General features: G+C 42.4%; 1 protein-coding gene across 12 annotated transcripts in view; it reads right to left on the reverse strand.

Annotated features, from left to right (window-relative positions):
* gdpd5b (glycerophosphodiester phosphodiesterase domain containing 5b) overlaps nucleotides 1-25,715 on the reverse strand; it is a 121,729-nt gene extending 96,014 nt beyond the window's left edge. For 3 of the 12 annotated variants that reach the window (XR_009802721.1, XR_009802720.1, XR_009802725.1), the window contains exon 1: nucleotides 20,184-20,576. The gene's annotated coding sequence lies outside the window, so the exon portion shown is untranslated. Of the gene's footprint in view, nucleotides 1-9,872; nucleotides 9,958-18,476; nucleotides 18,560-20,183; nucleotides 20,577-25,635 lie in introns of those variants that run through there. The other 9 variants (XR_009802727.1, XR_009802728.1, XM_061878701.1 and 6 more) reach the window with 6 other exon arrangements.
* Nucleotides 25,716-25,932: the final 217 nt, after the last annotated feature.

The raw sequence follows: 25,932 nt of genomic DNA on the forward strand, positions 1-25,932 counted from the left end.
GGCGTCCTTGGTTACGAGTGTTTGTTTTGACACACACAATGGCGGACAAGGGGTTGTGACATCATCGGAAACCCGTGTATAGGAGAGACTCTTCATCCCTGAACACCATGGAGTTCATGTAGGCTTAATGATGCACTTATATTATTATATCAACTATCACAGACAGAAACTCTTCATTTAACACCATGTCCTTTTTTGCTGCTTCAACACAGCACAATCAACACAGAAAAAGGTAAAGATAAATAACAGACAGACAGGGCTTTGCTGTCGTAACACACGCGCTCTGAATACACACTGCTGATTGTCTCTTATCACTCTGAATACGCACTGCTGATTGGCCGTTACCGCTTTGCGTGTAACCAATCAGACGGTTGTGTGGGTGGGACAATGCTGAGTGCTGTATACAGACAGACACACACAGAGGCAGAACGGAGCGGAGCAGTTTGTTAAGACTTTAGCATAGGCGGCTAATTAATATGTTCGATACACCACCGAACCGAAACCCCCGTACCTAAACGGTTCAATACAAATACACGTACCGTTACAACACCCCTCCAAAATACAAATGTTTACAGCAGAGCTCAATTGTTCAATGTAGCGATGAGTACACCATTAGTTGGCTAGCAATGGGCGCACACGTTTTCAGTGAGAATTAGCGAGCTTGCTGCCAGCTACTGCTTAATGCGCCAGTTGTCTGCTAACGATTAATGCACAGTTGTCAGTTGGGGATTAGCGGACCAATTGTCAACTAGTGATTAGTTTGCCAATAGCGTGGCAGTTGTCAGCTAGCAATAGACTCTCACTGTTATGTTGGATCCACTATGGACAGGACTTTCACAATATCAGGTTATACACGCTCGACATCCATTGCTTTCGGTCTCCGCTGGAGGTGGGGGGTTGCCCGCTAATGCTGTCCTTTCCAAGGTTTCTCATAATCATTGTCACTGACGTCCCACTGGGGTGAGTTTTTCCTTGCCCTTATGTGGGCTCTGTACTGCGGATGTCGTTGTGGCTTGTGCAACCTTTTGAGACACGTGATTTATGGCTATATATATATATATAAACATTGATTGATTGATATTTAAAATTCGATTCCGTTTTTTAAGGCGGTATGTTTTTAGCATTCAATCAAACATTATTGTGTGGTTTTGTATTAGTGTTCCTAAAAATAGATATACCGGCGCACGGACACATTTATTTCTCTAAATTTGCCCCCCGCAAGTCAAAATAGTTGCCCAGGACTAGAGCATGGACAAAACTTACTTTGCAAAGGTGTGACGCAAACAATGAAGCCAGAACGAGTGATCAACAAAGGCAGACTTAAATAGTAGGTGTGTCCCAAACAACAGAGGCAGGTGAAAATCATAAGTAACCATAGTAACTAAACTCAGGAGGTGCACAAACCGGAACCAAAGGAGTCCAAGACTAACAGAACATAACTAAACAAAACATGATCCGGACCATGGATCATGACAAGGACCAGTTTAACTTAAAAACATTTTTACCAGATCTACAAACCCCGTTTCCATATGAGTTGGGGAATTATGTTAGATGTAAATATAAACGGAATACAATGATTTGCAAATTATTTTCAACCCATATTCAGTTGAATATGCTACAAAGACAACATATTTGATGTTCAAACTGATAAAAAAAAGGTTTGTGTGCAAATAATCATTAACTTTAGAATTTGATGCCAGCAACACATGACAAAGAAGTTGGGAAAGGTGGCAATAAATACTGATAAAGTTGAGGAATGCTCATCAAACACTTATTTTGAACATCCCACAGGTGTGCAGGCTAATTGGGAACAGGTGGGTGACATTATTAGGTATAAAAACAGCTTCCCAAAAAATGATCAGTCTTTCACAAGAAAGGATGGGGCCAGGTACACCCCTTTGTCCACAACTGCGTGAGCAAATAGTCAAACAGTTTAAGAATAACATTTCAAAAAGTGCAATTGCAAGAAATTTAGAGATTTCAACATCTACGGTCCATAGTGTCATCAAAAGGTTCAGAGAATCTGGAGAAATCACTCCACGTAAGCGGCATGACCGGAAACCAACATTGAATGACCGTGACCTTAGATCCCTCAGACAGCACTGTATAAAAAACCGAAATCAATCTCTAAAAGGATATCACCACATGGGCTCAGGAACACTTCAGAAAACCACTGTTACTAATGACAGTTGGTCGCTACATCTGTAAGTGCAAGTTAAAGCTCTACTATGCAAAGCAAAAGCAATTTATCAACAACATCCAGAAAGGCCGCCGGCTTCTCTGCGCCCGAGATCATCTAAGATGGACTGATGCAAAGTGGAAAAGTCTTCTGTGGTCTGACGAGTCCACATTTTAAATTGTTCTTGCAAATATTCAACATTGTGTCATCCGGACCAAAGGGGAAGCGAACCATCCAGACTGTTATCAACTCAAAGTTCATAAGTCAGCATCTGTGATGGTATGGGGGTGCATTAGTGCCAAAGGTATGGGTAACTCACATCTGTGAAGGCACCATTAATGCTGTAAGGTACATACAGGTTTTGGAACAACATATGCTGCCATCTAAGCGCCGTCTTTTTCATGGACGCCCCTGCTTATATCAGCAAGACAATGCCAAGCCACATTCAGCACATGTTACAACAGCGTGGCTTCATAAAAAAAAGTATTTGTAGTGCATTCAATTGAATATGGGTTAAAAAGGATTTTCAAATCATTGTATTCTGTTTGTATTTACATCTAACACAATTTCCAAACTCATATGGAAACAGGGTTTGTATAAGTAAGGGGTCCCCGCTCCACCTGTTCATCAGTTTGGTGGTCACTGGGCTGGAAAGCAAAGAAGAACCCTGCTGCAGAGGACACTGGCTGGTAGTCAGGAGGATATTTTGAGAAAATATTTGTTTCCCCCTCACGCTCACATCGATTGCTGCGTTATATCCCGACAGGTCCTGTGCATCATCATCACGGGGATTCTAATAACGTAATCTCTGCAAGACCTAAAATGTACAACACAAATCCTTAATGTGTGCTTGTGTGTCTCTTCAGAAGACAGCAAGGTGATTATCACATCACAATGGCGTCCACAGCAAATGAATGTTAGCAAGGCCACAGGACGATTCTGGAAAAGCAATATATCAAGCGGAGAAACATGTTCCATAGATCTTCAAGTGCAATCATAAATATCCTTAGTTCGATACATCCAATCCTGACTAACTGCTGTCATCAATCTTCCCCACGAGGCAAGCCACCACAAAACACTTTCACACTGCAGAGTCAGCAGTTTTTTGTATCGGTTTTAAAACTGTAAAGGTCCCCTGTGAAGCAAATTTGACATTTTAATGATGTTCTGACAGGAATATGTCACTGACGCCTGTTTATGTGCAACAAACGTGAGACACATATATCATCTTCCTTACTTGTTTTCTCATCCAAACACATTGATGTATGAACGGAAACCTTAAAGCTCGAAGGTCTGCCAACTTTCTATCAGTTAGCTACAGACGTGGAGGCTGGAATGCATGATGTTTCTATTAAAAATGTGAAATGTTGGCACTGTAGCTCACACAACTATGCTAGTCTTGCTAACGCCCCCACTCTTTGATGTTACTGTGTTGCATATGATACGTGGCATCTACAGTATTCAGTCCCTCCAGGATTTTTTGTGATAGCTGCAACCTAAAAAGCGTGAATTCGTGGCATCTTTTTCAGAAAGTTGCGGCAAAAGTTGCAATGTTTTGAGGCTTATTTTTGTACAATAACCTTGAATTAACTGGCGGTTTTAGAAATTTACTATCAATGGTATTAAGTGTTCCTTGTAACGTTGACCTCAAAAGGCACATGATTGCAACTAGGACTGGGCGATATATATCGATATACTTAATATATCGCGAGTTTGTCACTGTGCGATATAGAAAATGACTTTATCGTGATATTCGAGTATACATTCTCACACAGTTGCTTTAAGCTGCGGGCATTACACTACAGGCTCTTTCTACACTCTTTCTTGTCTCTCCTTCTCACAGACAGCAAGCGCACCTTCTTATACGTCACATACGTGTACACCCTCGCGGAGCAGAGAGGTAGCCGCATGGGTAATGTTAGCTGTAATGCGAGCGCAGCCGTGCAAGTGGTAATACGAGAGAAAGAAGGTGCGAATCTGGCAACAAATTAAGGAATAATTAATACCCAAGAAAACAGCAGGGGGTCCATCGTCTGGCGGTGGTTTGGCTTCAAGTGGGAATATGTCGACCAGACAACCATAATTTGTCCAGTGTGGTGCTAAAGCGTTGCTACAAAAAGTAGCATTACTGCTAATATGTAGCATCATTTGAAAAGTCACCTGCTAGAGAATGAAGAGCGCTTACTCCGCATGTATGGATGAAGTACTGACTGTCCAGAGTCGAGACCCAGGATGGACCGCTCGTCGGGACCCAGGATGGACCGCTCGCCTGTATCGGTTGGGGACATCTCTACGCTGCTGATCCGCTTGAGATGGTTTCCTGTGGACGGGACTCTCACTGCTGTCTTGGAGCCACTATGGATTGAACTTTCACAGTATCATGTTAGACCCGCTCGACATCCATTGCTTTCGGTCCCCTAGAGGGGGGTGGGGGGGTTGCCCACATCTGAGGTCCTCTCCAAGGTTTCTCATAGTCAGCATTGTCACTGGCGTCCCACTGAATGTGAATTCTCCCTGCCCACTGGGTGTGAGTTTTCCTTGCCCTTTTGTGGGTTCTTCCGAGGATGTTGTAGTCGTAATGATTTGTGCAGTCCTTTGAGACATTTGTGATTTGGGGCTATATAAATAAACATTGATTGATTGATTGATTGATGTCAACATCTCTTATCGGCGCCACACGCCCACAAAATCATGCACAAAAGTGCACTTTATTTGTTTTAAACTATTGTAGTGGTGTTCAAAATAAAAAGTGCACTTTAATTTAGTGTTGTTTTGATATGTCATTTCAGTGACATCATGCACGAGTGCATTAATAGCTTGTTTTAAAATGTCTCTGATAATCTTGCACTCTCTGTTTTGAAATGACATGATGATAAATACAGTTTTGATCAATTGACTTAGTTGTGATTTCCCTCACTGCATGAAAGTTTAAAATGAGCTTATATTAATGCAGTATGAACAAGAATGTTTTAATGTAGACACATAGAATCATCATACTGCTGTGATTTTATGCATCAAATGTTCATTCAAGGCTAAGGCAAAATATCGAGAAATGGGATAAAAACATTGAGATATTAAAAGAAGCCCTAATTGCAACACAAATTAGGAAACAAATACTGTATAGATGTTTTACTTGTCTTATAAGTTTTATATTCTCCATGTTAACTGTACTTAACAATTGAAAAAAAAAAAAAATTGTTCATCTTCAATAGTAATTTCTGGTGCGTTGCAGTTGGACTGGAAAGTTAAAAATTCAAAGTTCCGAGTCGGAAATTTAAACTGGAACGACCCTGAAGTCGGTGTGTCGGAGAGTCCTCGCCAGGAAAAAAATGACACGAATTAGCCAAAATGCGGGGGAAAGTTGCAGGTATTGGACAAAGTTGTGAGGTATCAATCAATCAATCAATCGTGCCTCAAATGGCTGCACAAGCCACAACAACATCCTCTGTTCAGAGCCCACAAAAGGGCAAGGAAAAATTCCCTACCCAGTGGGACTTCAATGTGGATGACTATGAGAAACCTTGGAGAGGACCGCAGATGTGGGTGACCCCCGCCCTCGAGGGGAGACAAGATGCAATGGACGTCAAGTGGGTCCAACATAATATGGTGAAAGTCCAGTCCAAAGTGGATCTAACATAATAGTGAGAGTCCAGTCCATGCTGGGGCCAGCGAAGACCGTCCCTGGCGGAGATGGGTCAGCGGCGCAGAGATGTTCCCAACCGTTCCACAGGCGAGGGGTCCACCCCCAGGTCCTGACTCAGGACAGCCAGCATCAGAAGTAGTGCATCTTTTGCTGGGATTGGTTTAGTTCCTGGATCGACTGTTTTATTATATTGCTGTAAAAAGTGAATAAAGTGCACCAGAGCACGCACGCTGTCAGAGACAAACAAAGCTTACGAACATTGAAGCTACAGATTCACAAAATGACATGTTTCCAGTGTGGCTTACCAACGCATATTTAAAGGCCTACCGAAAAGAGATTTTCTTATTCAAAACGGGGATAGCAGGTCCATTCTATGTGTCATACTTGATCATTTCGCGATATTGCCGTATTTTTGCTGAAAGGATTTAGTAGAGAACATCGACGATAAAGTTCGCAACTTTTGGTCGCTAATAAAAAAGCCTTGCCTTTAACGGAAGTAGCAGACGATGTGCGCGTGACGTCACCGTTTGTAGGCCTCCTCACATCCTCACATTGTTTATAATCATAGCCTCCTGCAGCAAGAGCTTTTCGGACCGGGAAAGCCACAATTTCCCTATTAATTTGAGCGAAGATGAAAGTTTCGTGGATCCATCCATCCATCCTTTTTCTACCGCTTATTCCCTTTTGGGGTCGCTGGTGCCTATCTCAGCTACAATCGGGCGGAAGGCGGGGTACACCCTGGACAAGTCGCCACCTCAACGCAGGGCAGTGAGGAAAGTTAAAGTGAAGCTCCAGGAGGCGGCAGTGGGACCATTTCAGATGTAATTAGACACATTTACTAGGATAATTCTGGAGGATCCCTTATCTGCTTATTGTTTTAATAGTGTTTTAGTGAGATTGTAAAATCATACCTGAAAGTCGGATGGCTGCGGTGAACGCCAGTGTCTCTGAGAGAAGCCGAGGAGCCAAGATCACAGCTGCCTTTTTGAGCTTGCAGTAGGAGGAGGTATAATCCACTGATGTCTCCGGTAAGAGCCGACTTAATATCACAGTTATCCCATCCAAAAACTTGCTGGTTGATGTAGAGAAACATGTTCGCTTGACTGCTCTGTGTTAAAGCTTCACAACAAACAAAGTTTGTGTTTCGGTGCTAAAGGCAGCTGCAATCCACCGCTTTCCACCAACAGCATTATTATTTATAGTCTCCACTATTAATTGAAGAAATTGCAAAAGATTCAGCAACACCGATGTCCAAATTACTGTGTAATTATGCGATGAATAGAGACGACTTTTAGCCGTGTGTGGTGCTGGGCTAATATGTCCGCTACAACCCGAGATGTCACAAACACGCATCAACATCTGCGACATTTTCAACAAACGCGGGAAATTTAAAATTGTAATTTAGTAAACTAAACCGGCCGTATTGGCATGTGTTGCAATGTTAAAATTTCATCTTTGATATATAAACTATCAGACTGCGTGGTCGGTAGTAGTGGGTTTCAGTAGGCCTTTAAAACGTCTACATTTTTGACAAAATCCACACACATCCTAAATTGTTGAAACATACAATAATGTGGCATGTTTAAAGAGGGGAGGAGACCCTGCCCCAAGTGGAGGAGTTCAAGTACCTAGGAGTCTTGTTCACGAGTGAGGGAAGAGTGGATCGTGAGATCGACAGGCGGATCGGGGCGGCGTCTTCAGTAATGCGGACGTTGTATCGATCCGTTGTGGTGAAGAAGGAGCTGAGCCGGAAGGCAAAGCTCTCAATTTACCGGTCGATCTACGTTCCCATCCTCACCTATGGTCATGAGCTTTGGGCCATGACCGAAAGGATAAGATCACGGGTACAAGCGGCCGAAATGAGTTTCCTCCGCCGGGTGGCGGGGCTCTCCCTTAGAGATAGGGTGAGAAGCTCTGCCATCCGGGAGGAGCTCAACGTAAAGCCGCTGCTCCTCCACATCGAGAGGAGCCAGATGAGGTGGTTCGGGCATCTGGTCAGGATGCCACCCGAACGCCTCCCTAGGGATGTGTTTAGGGCACGTCCAGCTGGTAGGAGGCCACGGGGAAGACCCAGGACATGTTGGGAAGACTATGTCTCCTGGCTGGCCTGGGAACGCCTCGGGATCCCCCGGGAAGAGCTAGACGAAGTGGCTGGAGATAGGGAAGACTGGGCTTCCCTGCTTAGGCTGCTGCCCCCGCGACCCGACCTCGGATAAGCGGAGGATGATGGATGGATGGATGTTTAAACACAACATCGACACAATCAAAAATCACAAGATGTAGCTAAAACGAAGGTAGCAGGTGCTACAGGTAAGAACATGTCATGGGTGAAACGCGCAGACATTGCAGTCAACTGAATCATTTCCTCAAGGACGCAAGGTTACGTAAGGCTACACGAGTGCTCAGTCAGCATTCACCCGGCACTGGTCCTTTGACAGCTTGCTCCTCTGTATCGCAAATCTCAAAGAAACACATCCCTGTGTCTTCTTGCAGTGAAGAGATGATGATGAATGACTTTTGTAAAGTCAACCAGCAGCCAGATATAACAGATATGGAACAGAATTAGGAATGGGGAGGGGGATGGACTCAAACCAGAACATCATGACCAGATGAAAATTCATCATTCTACAAATGTAGGCCACAGATTATCCACGAAACAATTAATTCATAGCCCATTACGCGCCACAATGGAGACCGGAATAATCAATTTCCACCAGGAGATATTCCGAAATAAAACCACAGAGAGCCTCCTACTCTCAATGGAACAAGAAGAGTTGTAAGTGGGTGGGAGACATGCAAAGATATCACTCTCATTTTTCCATCTGGGGATAAAAATAGTATCTCCACCATACAGGATGAAGCCTCCTCCTTTTCCTCCTCCTCCATTGGCAAGAGGAAGTTCTGGCTTCAGGGCAGCATTGATTTAATGGTACAGTGGATGCTGCAAGGACAGCGCTTGACAAAGTGATGCCGACAGTCTACTTCCTGGATTCACATGGCTGTGAATCTATGAAGTAGAGTGTCGTCATCCTTAAATGAGCTCGAGAAGTCTAAAAATGGCAGAGTAAACATAAAAAGAGCTATGATGATCATTACTCAGGCCTTATATGATCAGGTTTTCATTTGGACAGCTGCTGTCCTCTGGATTTGACAAGCCCTCTTCTGCTGATTATCTAAGCCTAATAAAGGCATATCAACCTGTGCCAGCTATGCAAACAAGTTCCTCTATTTTGTTCTTCAAAGGATATCAATTCCAGGTATTTTTGGGAGTAATTTTAGGTCATATTGCGATACACGATATATATATATATATCGATATTTTACCTTGGCCTTGAATTAAAGGCCTACTGAAATGAGATTTTCTTATTTAAACGAGGATAGGGGCGGTTGGTAGAGCAGCCGTGCCAGCAACTTGAGGGTTGCAGGTTCGATCCCTACTTCCGCCATCCTAGTCACTGCCGTTGTGTCCTTGGGCAAGACACTTTACCCACCTGCTCCCAGTGCCACCCACACTGGTTTAAATGTAAAAATTAGATATTGGGTTTCACTATGTAAAGCGCTTTGAGTCACTACAGAAAAAGCGCTATATAAATATAATCCACTAATTCACATAGCAGGTCCATTCTATGTGTCATACTTGATCATTTCGCGATATTGCCATATTTTTGCTCAAAGGATTTAGTAGAGAACATCGACGATAAAGTTCGCATCTTTTGGTCGCTAATAAAAAAGCCCTGCCTGTAACGGAAGTAGCAGACGATGTGCGTGAGACGTCATTGGTTGTAGAGCTCCTCACATTGTTTAAAATCATGGCCACCAGCAGCTAGAGCGATTCGGACCAAGAAAGGGATAATTTCCCCATTAATTTGAGCGAGGATGAAAGATTTGTGGATGAGGATAGTGAGAGTGAAGGACTAGAAGAAAGAAAAAAAAGACGAGGGCAGTGGGAGCAATTCAGATGTTATTAGACACATTTACTAGGATAATTCTGGAAAATCCCTTATCTGCTTATTGTGTTATTAGTGTTTTAGTGAGATTATATAGTCATACCTGAAGGTCGGAGGGGTGTGGTGACCGCCAGTATCTGAGGGAAGCCACGGAGGAGCCAAGAAAGTCACAGCTGCCTCTTTGACAGCTGCAGGAGGAACGACACAAGCTCCACTCATGTTTACGGTAAGAGACGACTTATTACCACAATTTTCTACTTTGACTTATCCCTTATTAATTGAACAAATTACAGAAGATTCAGCAACACAGATGTCCAGAATACTGTGTAATTATGAGATTAAAGCAGACTACTTATAGCTTGGTTCGGGCTGGAAAATAATGTCCGCTACAACCGGTGACGTCAAACGCACGCGTCATCATACCGCGACGTTTTCAACACGACACTTAGCGGGAAATTTTAAAAGGCAATTGAGTAAACTAAAAAGGCCGTATCGGCATGTGTTGCAATGTTAATATTTCATCATTGATATATAAACTATCAGACTGCGTGGTCGGTAGTAGTGGGTTTCAGTAGGCCTTTAAGCAGACACATTTGCAGTGTCTTAGAATTGTGTCAGCGTGGCACTTTCTGAATCCCGCTAATCGGTCTTTTACTGTGGAAATAAAATTACTAAGGCGTCTTAGTTGGAATAAAAAAATGTGTGCATTTGCAGAGCTGTAAAAACTGAGCATCTTGTTGTGACTACTAACACTTAACACCACTTGTACTGTAAATGGCTTTATTTGTTTTAATTTAAGTTTGCTTCTATGTATGCGATTTAACAGACTAATAATCCTGCTTATTCAGCGCAAGATGTACGCAAGTCGATGATAATTGTGCTTACATAAAGTTTTATTTTATACCAGAAGAGGATACAACAAGCAGTCTCCTCAGCCAGGAGGTGTGTGTGCTTTATTGCTGCCATCTTGTCTTGACTTGTGTTATAAATGTTCATGTTGATCCACATTCTAAATCAAAAGTAAAGTGGGAACAGGGCACATAATCTCCTGCTCACATTTCAGCAAGTATTTTCATGACAGAAGCACGGGTATACATGAAGTATAGGTATAAACAGATATTGTACGCACATGTGAGAATAAAACTTCCACATATTGGAATGACATTTATGACTGTAGTAAAGAAGATAAATGATAAAATTGTAGACCCACTTACACATATCTGTAATTTATCATTCAGAACCTATGCATTCCCACACAAAATAAACATAGCCAAAGTAATTCAAATATATAAATCTATAATACAATAATAATAATAAAATCACCATTTTAACAACTATAGGCCTATATCCTTACTCTGACAGTTCTCCAAAAGACTTGAAAACAGCTGAACAACTTTATTAAAAAAACACGCAGGAAGACCAACGTCCAAGGTATTAATGGAGCTTGTTGAAGAATTTGTGGGTGTATTTTTTGATTTAAAAAAAGTTTTGAGACAATTAACCATGATATATTGATATGGCAAATGGAAAGCAACAGCATTAGAGGGTTTGGCTTTAAATTGATTAAAGAGTTATATATAAAATCGACAACAGTTTGTACAAAATACATCAAGAAAGGTTCGCAGCAGAATGTGAAGGGACTGGGATGAGAATCAGCACCTCCAAGTCCGAGTCCATGGTTCTGGCGCGGGAAAGGGTGGAGTGCCATCTCCAATTTGGGGAGGAGATCTTTCCCCAAGTGGAGGAGTTCAAATACCCCTGAGTCTTGTTCACGAATAAGATCACGTAAGATCGACAGTCGGATCGGTGTGGCATCATCATGTCTAATGCGGACACTGTACCGATCCGTTGTGGTGAAGAAGGAGCTGAGCCGGAAGGCAAAGTTCTCAAATTACCGGTTGATCTACGTTCCCATCCTCACCTATGGTCATGAGCTTTGGGTCATGACCGAAAAGACAAGATCACGGGTACAAGCGGCCGAAATGAGTTTCCTCCGCCGGGTGGGGGTTGGCTCTCCCTTAAAGATAGGGTGAGAAACTCTATCATCAGGGAGGAGCTCAGAGTAAAGCCCCTGCTCCTCCACATTGAGAGGAGCCAGAGGAGGTGGTTTGGGCATCTGCTCAGGATGCCACCTGAACGCCTCCTTAGGGAGGTGTTTGGGGCACGTCCGACCGTCAGGAGGCCACGGGGAAGACCCAAGACACGTTGGGAAGACTATGTCTCCCGGCTGGCCTGGGAACGCTTCGAGATCCCCCGGGAGGAGCTGGACGAAGTGGCTGGGGAGAGGGAAGTCTGGGCTTCTAAGCTTAGGCTGCAGCCCCCAAGACTCGGCCTCGGATAAGCAGAAGAAAATGGATGGATGGCTGGATATTATACAATTTCTACACTCATACGCTATACAATCTTTTGCAGGCACAGAATATGGCCAAACCAACACTGAATGTCACAACAGTATTTAAATATAATATGACAAGAAAAAAGGTAAAAAAAACAGTGTTTTTCTGTTTGGAGGGTTGGACAATGCATATTTGTGGTGTTGACTGTAGGTAGCTGCAGAGCTGATACTGCTGCCTGGAGAGCAAACAGCTGACAAAGACATCCATGGCATGCACGGACATGATGGCAGCCATTGTTGTTGGGGGGGGGGGGGGCAAACGAGGCAGTTCCCCGTGAACACCTGACTATTTTATGACAATGTGGGTTAAGTGGGTGGTCTAGTTAAGTATGTTAAGACACCACAGTGGGTTATCGGCATGGGGGTTCCTTACCACCATACGTGTGTGTTGACACGACATCATGTTACATCCTCTGTGGAGGACCTACATTCTATAAGTTCTCTTTTAATTTACACATATCGACTCCTAAATCTAGTTCAAATTTAAATCACATGAATGTATTGGACAAATAGAAAACACAGTAATCTAAAATAGTGGTCAAGAGCGTTTGTTGACTCAACTGCAGACAAGACCAGGCATAATTGTGTGAATCCTAGAAAGCATTTTAATTATTCCTCTGCCCTCTTTTTTGTCTGCCTTCCTTTCACACATTTTTTTTAATTTTATATCTACTCAATGGCCTAGACTAGTGATTAGAGCGTCCTTCCTGAGATCGGTAGGTTGTGAGTTCAAACCCCAGCTGAGTCAAACCAAAGACTATAAAAATGCGACCCATTACCTTCCCCTGTTTGGCACTCAGCATCAGGGGTTGAAATTTGGGGTAAATCACCAAAAATTATTCCCTGCTGCTCACTGCTTGCCTCACCTCCCAGGGGGTGAACAAGGGGATGGGTAAAATACAGAGGACACATTTCATACCTAGTGTGTGTGTGACAATCATTGGGACTTTAAAGGCCTACTGAAACCCACTACTACCGACCACGCAGTCTGATAGATAATATATCAATGATGAAGTCTTAACATTGCAACACATGCCAATACGGCCGCTTTAGTTGACTAAATTGCAATTTTATATTTCCCGCGGAGTTTCTTGTTGAAAACGTCGCGGAATCATGACACGTACGCGTGACGTCACGGACTGTCAGGAAATATTAGCTCAGCACCAGTTACGGCTAAAAGTCGTCTCTTTTCATCGCATAATTACACAGTAATTTGGACATCTGTGTCGCTGAATCTTTTGCAATTTGTTCAATTAATAATGGAGACTATAAATAAGAATGCTGTTGGTGGAAAGCGGTGGATTGCAGCTGCCTTTAGCAACCGAGACACAGCCAGTGTTTCTTTGTTTTTAACACAGAGCGGTCAAGCGAACATGTTTCTCTACGTCAACCAGCATGTTTTTGGATGGGAAAATTGTGATATATATCTTACCAGAGACATCATTGGATTATTTGTCCTCTGCAGTAGCTGTTTAAAAGGCAGCTGTGAGCTTGGCTCCTCGGCTTCTCTCTAAGACACTGCAACCATCAGACCTCGAGGTATGTCTTTACAATCTCACTAAAACACCATTAAAAGAATAAGCAGACAAGGGATCTTCCTTAATTATTCTAGTAAATGTGTCTAATTACATCTGAAACGCTCACACTGCCGCCTCCCAGAGCCGTCGCTTTTCTTTTTTTTTTTTTTTTTCTAGTCCTTCGCTATCAATATCATCATCCATAAATCTTTCATCCTCGCTCAAATTAATGGGGAAATTGTCGTTTTCTCGGTCCGAATAGCTCTTGCTGCCGGAGGCTCCCATTAAAAACAATGGGAGGACGTGAGGAGCCCTCACCCTTGTGACGTCATCGTCTGCGACTTCCGGTAAAGGCGAGGCTTTTTTATCAGCAGCAAAAAGTTGCGAACTTTATTGTCGATGTTCTCTACTAAATCCTTTCAGCAAAAATATGGCAATATCGCGAAATTATCAAGTATGACACATAGAATGGACCTGCTATCCCCGTTTAAATAAGAAAATCTCATTTCAGTAGCCCCCCCCCCCCCACCCCCAATTTTCACATTTCCAGAAATTCCATATTTTCTGGAACATTTTATTTCAATTCGAGGTGAATGGGCAATTTTTCAAACATCAACATGCACATTTCTCAACTGATTCAAACCGTTCCAAAGTCAAAATGCTCCTTAGCAATGTTAGTCAATTGCTAGCATGCTAATGTTAAAATTTTAAGATGCTGACACTTGCATAATAGCTTTTAAGCTACTTTTGCAGGTTTAACTTTCGTCATATATTTAGATACTTGATCATTTGATTTACGTGGACCCCGACTTAAACAAGTTGAAAACTTATTCGGGTGTTACCATTTAGTGGTCAATTGTACGAAATATGTACTGTACTGTGCAATCTACTAATAAAAGTTTCAATCAATCAATCAAAATGCAACCAACAAGCTTTACAGGTATACACTTCGGCTTTGGCTTTCGAAATTACAGGGCGGTTTAGCTCGGTTGGTAGAGTGGCCGTGCAAGCAACTTGAGGGTTGCGGGTTCGATTCCCGCTTCCGCCATCCTAGTCACTGCCGTTGTGTCCTTGGGCAAGACACTTTACCCACCTGCTCCCAGTGCCCCCCACACTGGTTTAAATGTAACTTAAATATTGGGTTTCACTATGTAAAGCGCTTTGAGTCACCTGAGAAAAGCGCTATATAAATATAATTCACTTCACTTCGCTTTTTCGCGTAAAAAGTAAATGAAGACATACAATACAATAAAATTACTAAAACATATGCTAATATTTGTTAAATTCCAGAATTTTGAAGGGTGGTATTGAAAAAATGCTCCCTGCCCATGTTCGTCCAAAAATATTTGGAGATTTGATGACCACTTTCGGCAGCTGGAATGGTGAAAATATTCTCAAGTTGCAAAGAAAAGCAGGTTGATTGTTTACCATTAAAAAGGAGGTATTGTTGCCATTTTCCAAAAGGGAAGCTCAGGCACAAGCTCTCATAAAAGGGAAACACTTTGAAGCCAGCTCAGCTTGCAATCTTGCAAGCAGAGCTAATGGGAATTACCGCTAATTAGAACTGGAAATGTTACCTGCTCAAATAAGTTAAAAAATTGTACGTTTGTCTTAGTTGACAAAAAAGTGATTCTTTATTTTGAGTTTCACAAGCAGCAGACAGTCAACAGCTGCAAGATAAAGTGTCCTTTTTCTTTACATTCCATGACGTGACCAAAAGCAAAACAGCTCTATAACCAGGTTCAAAGTCTCTATTAGTGTATCAGCAAAGGGAAAACTGGTTTCAGTAGAGTGTGACGTTAAAAAAAAAAACAAAAAACATACGGTCTACATTACAGTCTTCCACGCTAATTGCTTGTTGAAAGTGCATTTAGTGTTTGCCAGGACCATTTTAATAGCTGTCACAACCCAGAGAAATCCAACAGTGAGAGCATTCAGACAAATGCCAGATCTTTGTGGCAGGTCATTCTCCCTAACCCGGTGAAAGGCACGGATTATGAGTGTATGTTAGTGTTTTAGTGCCAGTGAGAGTTGAACATGACCTCACTGCTTTCAGGGCTGCCAATAGTAACACAATATAACAATATTTTTAGGTTAAATGCCCTGCAGATGCATCTGTTCTGCTTCAACAGAGCTTACAGGTGGGTGGTATGGTTGGATGGGTTTGTGTTACGCTGTGGACACTGAACATACAGCTATCAAATGTGTACACGGTACAGTGATATCTTAACTAAAAGGGTAGATGAGAGCTGTTTGAGCTTTTTGTTATGCTTTAAGTTACAAGCATACCTTGAGTTAGCAGCATTTTCACCATCAGTTAAAGTAATATTTGTAGCAGGTAGGGATGTAACGATAAACCTGTATTAATTAGAGATGTCTGATAATATCAGGCTCCCGATATTATTGGCCAATAAAAACTTTAAAATGTCAGTATCGGTTTGGAAAGTAACGGTGTCAGTTTCAAAGAGTAAAATGTATGACTTTTTAAAACGCCGCTGAACTTAGTGGTACACGGACATAGGGAGAAGTACAGAGCGACAATAAACCTTAAAAGGCACTGCCTTTGCAGGCCGGTCCATTCAAATAACATCCACGGCTTTTCACACACACACAAGTGAATCAATGCATACTTGGTCAACACCAACAGCCATACAGGTCAAACTGAGGGTGGCCGTATAATCAACTTTAACACTGTTACAAATGTGCGCCACACTGTGAACCCACACCAAACAAGAATCAAAAACACATTTCGGGAGAACATCCGCACCGTAGCACAGCATAAATACAACAGAACAAATACCCAGAACCCCCTTGCAGCACTAACTCTTCCGGGACGCTATAATATACAGCCCCGCTGCCCCCGCCCACCTCAACCTCCTCATGCTCTCTCAGGGAGAGCACGACCCAAATTCCACGCTGCAGTTTTGAGGCATGTTAAAAAAAAATAATGCACTTTGTGACTTCAATAATAAATATGGCAGTGCCATGTTGGCATTTTTCCCATAACTTGAGTTGATTTATTTTGGAAAACCTTGTTGCATTGTTTAATGCATCCAGGGGAGCATCACAACAAAATTAGGCATAATAATGTGTTAATTCCACAACTGTATATATCTGTATCGGTTGATATCGGAATCGGTAATTAAGAGTTGGACAATATTGGAATATCGGATATCGGCAAAAAAGCAATTATCGGACATCTCTAGTATTAACGATAACCGCAGTAAAACTCCCGACGGTTAGTATTCCCACTTTAAATCAAAATTATCGAAGAATCCTGATTGATAACTGCACTTTGATAACCTCATGGACTGACTGGCTAGCTGGAAAGCTAACATGAAAACAAGAGACATGAACATCCTGCGATGAGGTGTCGACTAGTCCAGGGTGTACCCTGCCTACTGCCCGAATGCAGCTTGGATAGGCTCCAGCGACCCCCAACGACCCCAAAAAGGATAAGCGGTAGAAAAATGGATGGATGGACATTAAAATCTTCTCCCATTAAGGAACGACATACTTCAATCCAAACACGTTGCTGTCAGAGTAGCTAAGCTATTCAATTGTGCATATTGAACATACACAAAGTTATCACAGAGTGATTGTTCCAAACTCATAGGAATATGAGACAGAAGTGTTTTTACGGTGCATTCAAGGACCGCTGGACAGACAAGAAAGAAATATTACTAATTAGTTTATTGGTCATTCTTTTTTCATTTAAATGAATCTGAAAGTGCAACAGTACAAACCCATCCATCCATTTTCTATCGCTTGTCCCTCTTGGGGTCGCGGAGGTGCTGGAGCCTATCCCAGCTGGAATAAGGGGGCAAGGTGGCGTACACTCTGGACAAGTCGCCGCCTCATCACAGATAGACGGACAACATTCACACTCACATTCACACACGAGTGTGACAAATTTGGAGTTGTGTGACAGGTTTTGGAACAACACATGCTGCCATCTAAGCGCCGTCTTTTTCATGGACACCCCTGCTTATTTCAGCAAGACAATGCCAAGCCACATTCAGCACGTGTTACAACAGCGTGGCTTCATAAAAAAAGAGTGTGTGAAGCTTTATGAAGCGTAAAATACGACAGCGGAGACCCCGGACTGTTGAACGACTGAAGCTCTAGATAAAACAAGAATGGGAAAGAATTCCACCTTCAAAGCTTCAACAATTAGTTTCCTCAGTTCCCAAACGTTTATTGAGTGTTGTTAAAAGAAAAGGTGATGTAACACAGTGGTGAACATGCCCTTTCCCAACTACTTTGGCACGTGTTGCAGCCATGAAATTCTCAGTTAAAGGCCTACTGAAACCCACTAATACCGACCACGCAGTCTGATAGTTTATATATCAATTATGAAATATTAACTTTGCAACACATGCCAATACGGCCTTTTTAGTTTACTAAATTACAATTTTAAATTTCCCGCGGAGTTTCTTGTTGAAAATGTCGCGGAATGATGACGCGTGCGCGTGACGTCTCGGGTTGTAGCAGACATATTAGCCCAGCACCACACACGGCTAAAAGTCGTCTCTTTTCATCGCATAATTACGCAGTAATTTGGACATCTGTGTTGCTGAATCTTTTGAAATATGTTCAATTAATAATGGAGACTATAAATAAGAATTCTGTTGGTGGAAAGCGGTGGATTGCAGCTGCCTTTAACACAAAGACACAGCCGGTGTTTTTATGTTTGTTGTGAAGCTTTAACACAGAGCGGTCAGGTGAACATGTTTCTGTACGTCAACCAGAAAAATTTTGGATGGGAAAATTGGGATATTGAGTCAGCTCTTACCGGAGACTTCAGTGGATTATGGGACCTCCTCCTGTAGCTGTCAAAAAGGCATCTGAGATCTTGGCTCCTCCATTGGCTTCTCTCTGAAACAGTGGCGTTCACCACAGCCATCTGACTTTCAGGTATGACTTTAGAATCTCACTAAAACACTATTAAAACAATAAGCAGATAAGGTATTTTCTATAATTATCCTAGTAAATGTGTCTAATTACATCTGTCGCTTTTTCTTTTTTTTTTTTTTTTAGTGCCTCACTCTAACTTTCCTCATCCACGAATCTTTCATCCTCACTCAAATTAATGGGGAAATAGTCGCTTTGTCGGTCCGAATAGCTCTTGCTGCTGGAGGCTATGATTGTAAACAATGTGAGGATGTAAGGAGCCCTACAACCCGTGACTTCACGCGCACATCGTCTGCTACTTCCGGTAAAGGCAAGGCTTTTTTATCAGCGACCAAAAGTTGCGAACTTTATCGTCGATGTTCTCTACTAAATCCTTTTAGCAAAAATATGGCAATATCGCGAAATGATCCAGTATGTCACATAGAATGGACCTGCTATCCCAGTTTAAATAAGAAAATCTCATTTCAGTAGGCCTTTAATTATTATTGGCAAAAAAATAAATAAAGTTTATGAGTTTGAACATCAAATATCTTGTCTTTGTAGTGCATTCAATTGAATATGGGTTGAAAAGAATTTGCAAATCATCCATCCATCCTATTGTCTACCGCTTATTCCCTTTCGGGGTTGCGGGGGGGCGCTGGCGCCTATCTCAGCTACAATCGGGCGGAAGGCAGGGTACACCCTGGACAAGTCGCCACCTCATCGCAGGGCTAACACAGATAGACAGACAACATTCACACTCACATTCACACACTAGGGCCAATTTAGTGTTGCCAATCAACCTATCCCCAGGTGCATGTCTTTGGAAGTGGGAGGAAGCCGGAGTACCCGGAGGGAACCCACGCATTCACGGGGAGAACATGCAAACTCCACACAGAAAGATCCCGCGCTTGGATTTGAACCCAGGACTGCAGGAACTTCGTATTGTGAGGCAGACGCACTAACCCCTCTGCCACCGTGAATCATTGTATTCTGTTTATATTTACATCTAACATAATTTACCAACTCGGATTCACGGTGAAAGAGGGGTTAGTGCGTCTGCCTCACAATATAATCGTCCTGAGTAGTCCTGGGTTCAATCCCGGGCTCGGGATCTTTCTTTGTGGAGTTTGCATGTTCTCCCCGTGAATGCGTGGGTTCCCTCCGGGTACTCCGGCTTCCTCCCACTTCCAAAGACATGCACCTGGGGATAGGTTGATTGGCAACACTAAATTGGCCCTCGTGTGTGAATGTTGTCTGTCTATCTGTGTTGGCCCTGCCATGAGATTGCGACTTGTCCTGGGTGTACACCGCCTTCCGCCCGATTGTAGCTGAGATAGGCGCCAGCGACCCCCGTGACCCCAAAGGGAATAAGCGGTAGTAAATGGATGGAGGGATGGATAATTTCCCAACTCATATGGAAACGGGGTTTGTATTAGTGTTTCTATAAATCAGATATACCTGCTCCCGAACACATTTTTTTCTCTAAATTTGCCCGAGCCTGGTATAATCAAACATTGTATAAACGTTTAGCACACGTGTGTGTTGTTTTTAAAATACATGCACATCCGGGTCTTCACATTAAAGTCCACTTGGCAACAAAACTCACCTGTCTGCGGGGGTCTTGTACTTTTCTTCCAGGTGTCAATGGAATTTAAAGTATTGTTTTCCAATTTAAAAAGAGAACTTATAGGGGCCGATATATTCTGACAAAGTCGATAAATGCTAACAATATAAAAAGTTTACTACCGAAAACAAACAAAAAAGGGCTAACGTGTGTCACACACAAGAGCGAACGTTGTCTTTAGTACTTAAAACGCTAAAAGCGCGGATTATTCCTGTATTAGTTGCTTCTTTTGGTGAGTATCTCCTTCATCCTCCTCGATGCGCGTCGTCTACTATCATGACTCCAAGCACTTGTAAAGGGAGGTGGAGTGTCGGTGCTTTTTTATCCGCAGCTCTCTTGTAACAGGGAGGGAGAACCGTCACCAAGCTGACTTTACACCCGGCCGGCATGCACGTTCACCGGGCATGGGATTTCCCAACCTCTTCCAGAACTTCTAACGTTATGTCGCAATTTTTATACCGTTTATGTCCGTTTTTATGCTGAAACATATTCATGGCGTGTCATTACTATCTGCAATTGCGCTTTAACGTTTAGTGAGTATGTTATGCTTTGTGTTTATTCGTCACGTGAGTTCGTCAATGGCAAACACTCCGAGGGTACTTGAACGCATCACAGGTTCATGTCATTCACAGGCGAGTAGCCAGAGGAGCCATGCTGTCTGTTTTATTGGAGGTTTATCAAATCAAACTGTGTTGACATTGACAGATAAGAAAGACCACAAACACTAAAGAGTTGTGTGCTTTGTCCACGGATTAAAATTAGAATCTAAGAAGCCTTAACGTGGACCCCGACTTAAACAAGTCGAAAAACTTATTCGGGTGTTACCATTTAGTGGTCAATTGTACGGAATATGTACTGTACTGTGCAATCTACTAATACAAGTATCCATCCATCCATCCATCCATTTTCTACCGCTTATTCCCTTTTGGGGTCGCGGGGGGCGCTGGCGCCTATCTCAGTTACAATCGGGCGGAAGGCGGGGTACACCCTGGACAAGTCGCCACCTCATCGACAAGTATAAATCAATCAAAAAAAACTTTCCTTCTCACTATCATTTACAAACCCCGTTTCCATATGTGTTGGGAAATGGTGTTTGATCAGGGGTGTCAAACTCATTATAGATGGGGGGCCACATGGAGAAAAATCTACTCCCAAGTGGTAAAATCACAGCACGATAACTTAAAAATGAAGACAACTTCAGATTGTTTTACTTGTTGGAAAATAGAACGAGCACATTCTGAAAATGTACAAATCGTAATTTTATTAGTGATTCCTAGAGCCCAAAAAAAGTCTGCGGGCTATAGAGCGTTTTCCGTTCGGGCTCCAGTACTCTGGAATGCCCTCCCGGTAACAGTTCGAGATGCTACCTCAGTAGAAGCATTTAAGTCTCACCTTAAAACTCATCTGTATACTCTATCCTTTAAATAGACCTCCTTTTTAGAGCAGTTGATCTGCCGCTTCTTTTCTTTCTCCTATGTCCCCCCCTCCGTTGTGGAGGGGGTCCGGTCCGATGACCATGGATGAAGTACTGGCTGTCCAGAGTCGAGACCCAGGATGGACCGCTCGCCTGTGTATCGGTTGGGGACATCTCTACGCTGCTGATCCGCCTCCGCTTGAGATGGTTTCCTGTGGACGGGACTCTCGCTGCTGTCTTGGATCCGCTTTGAACTGAACTCTCGCGGCTGTGTTGGAGCCACTATGGATTGAACTTTCACAGTATCATGTTAGACCCGCTCGACATCCATTGCTTTCGGTCCCCTAGAGGGGAGGGGCGGGGGGGTGGGTTGCCCACATCTGAGGTCCTCTCCAAGGTTTCTCATAGTCAGCATTGTCACTGGCGTCCCACTGGATGTGAATTCTCCCTGCCCACTGGGTGTGAGTTTTCCTTGCCCTTTTGTGGGTTCTTCCGAGGATGTTGTAGTCGTAATGATTTGTGCAGTCCTTTGAGACATTTGTGATTTGGGGCTATATAAATAAACATTGATTGATTGATTGATTTACATTTACATGTTGCGGTTGATTCCACACTATCTTTTTTTGTCGTTATTTATACTTTCTGAATAATTTATATGATAATATTGTCTTTATGTTGCAATTGCCGTTTTGGCGTCATATGCTCTGTTATTTGTTTAGATCAGGGGTGTCAAACTCATTTTAGATGGGGGGCCACATGGAGAAAAATCTACTCTCAAGTGTACCGGACTGGTAAAATCCCTGCACAATAACTTAAAAATAAAGACAACTTCAGATTTTTTTGTGAATTATATTTATATAGCGCTTTTTCTCTAGTGACTCAAAGCGCTTTACATAGTGAAACCCAATATCTAAGTTACATTTAAACCAGTGTGGGTGGCACTGGGAGCAGGTGGGTAAAGTGCCTTGCCCAAGGACACAACGGCAGTGACAAGGATGGCGGAAGCGGGAATCGAACCTGCAACCCTCAAGTTGCTGGCACGGCCGCTCTACCAACCGGTTGGTAGAGCACATTCTGAACATTTAAAAATCATAATGTTGTTTTTCTACACTTATCTGTTTGTGTTATATTTTTATTTGTTGTTATTTATACTTTCTGAATAAATTATGTGATAATGTTCATCAGTCAACTCATTGGTGTTAATTTTCAATCCATCAAAATAAAAATAATATCAAAATCTAATTACAGCAAGTTATTTATGTACTTTGCTCATTTTCCACGACTGGTGCACTAACATGTGGTTTATTTTGATTTTTTTACATACGTAGCATCATCTACAAAGATACAAAAATTACTATTGCGACATCCAGTGGGCACATTTAGAACAGCAGTTTCTTTCATTCAAAAATGTCGACCAATTGTTATACTCATCACGCCGGCCGGATAAAACTGATCTGGCCCGCGGGCCGTACGTTTGACACCCCTGTGTTAGACGTAAATGTAAACGGAATACAATGATTTGCAAATCATTTTCAACCCATATTCAATTGAATATGGGTTGAAAATTGGTCTGGATTACACAATGTCGAATATTTCCAAAAACAATTAGAAATGTGGACTCCTCAGACCACAGAACACTTTTCCACTTTGCATCAGTCCATCTTAGATGATCTCGGGCCCAGAGAAGCCGGCGGCATTTCTGGATGTTGTTGATAAATGGGTTTTGCTTTGCACAGTAGAGCTTTAACTTGCATTTACAGATGTAGCGACAAACTGTATTTAGTGACCATGAATTGATTAACGTGGACCCCAACTTAAACAAGTTGAAAAACTTATTCGGTTGTTAACATTTAGTGGTCAATAGGGACGGCGTGGCGCAGTGGCAGAGTGGCCGTGCGCAACCCGAGGGTCCCTGGTTCAAATCCCACCTAATACCAACCTCGTCACGTCCGTTGTGTCCTGAGCAAGACACTTCACCCTTGCTCCTGATGGGTGCTGGTTGGCGCCTTGCATGGCAGCTCCCTCCATCAGTGTGTGAATGTGTGTGTGAATGGGTAAATGTGGAAGTAGTGTCAAAGCGCTTTGAGTACCTTGAAGGTAGAAAAGCGCTATACAAGTACAACCCATTTAATTGTACCGAATATGTACTGAACTGTGCAATCTACTAACAAAAGTTTCAATCAATCAATCAATCAATCAATGACAGTAGTTTTCTGAAATGTTCCTGAGCCCATGTGGTGATATCCTTTAGAGATTGATGTCGGTTTTTGATACAGTGCCATCTGAGGGATCGAAGGTCACGGTCATTCAATGTTTGTTTCCGGCCATGCCGCTTACGAGGAGTGAATTCTCCAGATTCTCTGAACCTTTTGATGATATTATGGACCGTTGATGTTGAAATCCCTAAATTTCTTGCAATTGCACTTTGAGAAACATTGTTCTTAAAGTGTTTGACTATTTGCTCACGCAGTTGTGGACAAAGGGGTGTACCTCGCCACATCCTTTCTTGTGAAAGACTGAGCATTTTTTGAGAAGCTGTTTTTATACCCAATCATGGCACCCACCTGTTCCCAATTAGCCTGCACACCTGTGGGATGTTCCAAATAAGTGTTTGATGAGCAGTCATCAACTTTACCAGTATTTATTGCCACCTTTCCCAACTTCTTTATCACGTGTTGCTGGAATCAAATTCTAAAGTTAATGATTATTTGCAAAAAAAAAAATGTTTATCAGTTTGAACATCAAATATGTTGTCTTTGTAACATATTCAACTGAATATGGGTTGAAAATTACTTGCAAATCCTTGTATTCCGTTTATATTTACATCTAACACAATTTCCCAACTCATATGGAAACGGGGTTTGTACATCAGTCCTGGGCAATTATTTTGACTCGGGGGCCACATTTAGAGACAAAAACATGTCTGGGTCCAGTATATTGATTGAAATTGATTGAAATATTTATTTCAAACTTGCAGAGTACAACAAAACACTTTATTTTTTATTTTTTAGATTTCGGCAGAGATAATCATGCAAGGCTTGAAAAGGCTATTTGTAGGAACACTAATACAAAACCTCACAATAATGTCTGACTGAATGCTAAAAACGTTATGACAGACCGCCTTAAAAAACGTAAGAGTATTTTACATTTTTCTATGAACGCTAAAACACTGAATATTGACAAATTATGAACGTCACACCCCCTTTCGATTGACATATTTTACAATCAAGTGAAACGCAACAAAAATGCAACAAACAGTTAAATATAAACACGAAGGGTACAAAATAAAACCACCTACAATCTGATATATCTGATATTTACTGAATCTCCCCCAGGGATCAATAAAGTATTTTTTATTCTATTCTATATATCACTAAGCTTTAGAACTTTGTTGTGAAAATCTCCTTCCGCGTCTGTGGAAACGCTTCCCGCCCACACTGCTTGGTGCCTCGCCTGAGCTGCTGTGACTTACATTACCAGAGTAACTAATTAGATTACCATAGTAACTGGTGTGTCATCCATTTGCGCAGATTCTAACCATTGAAATACTTTGTATAGTTGAAGACTTACGGTCATTGCACATCATAATGGCAGCTACACTTTCCATCTTAAAGATCCATCCATCCATCCATCCATTTTCTACCGCGTATTCCCTTTCGGGGTCGCGGGGGGCGCTGGCGCCTATCTCAGCTACAATCGGGCGGAAGGCAGGGTACACCCTGGACAAGTCGCCACCTCATCGCAGGGCCAACACAGATAGACAGACAACATTCACACTCACATTCACACACTAGGGCCAATTTAGTGTTGCCAATCAACCTATCTAAAAACATTATTTGGGAATGTCCCAGGGGCCAGAATGAAAAGCTCAGCGGGCCGCATTTGGCCCGGTCTGATTTACATTGTTTCTATTTTTTTGTTTTAGGTAGAATATTTTGCAAGAGTGCTATACTTTCATAATTTTGTGTCTCGCATCTGCAGGTGGAGACCATGTGCATTTCCTATTTAGATGCAGCTCACCTGGGCTTTTCACTTCCTCTCTCCACAGGTTGAAGATTAGTCAGCAGTTCCAGCTGCTAAGCTTCTATTGAGCTGCACCCATTTCAAAATGCCAGCAGCATCCGCCTGCAGGATGGGCTGGGCATCTGCTCTGCAGGTGATATTTATGGCAGCAGGTTTTCTTGTGTTTCCAAATGAATACAGCGTCGCTCTGGCTGACTGAGTAAGGCATTTCCTGTAGGTGTGCAAAGAATAAATAAATAGTTAAAGTGCATTAGACCCTTTTGATTGTACAGCTGCAAAATCATGCATTATTCC

Source organism: Nerophis ophidion, linkage group LG18, assembly GCF_033978795.1.
Source record: "Nerophis ophidion isolate RoL-2023_Sa linkage group LG18, RoL_Noph_v1.0, whole genome shotgun sequence".
Lineage (NCBI taxonomy): Eukaryota > Metazoa > Chordata > Actinopteri > Syngnathiformes > Syngnathidae > Nerophis > Nerophis ophidion.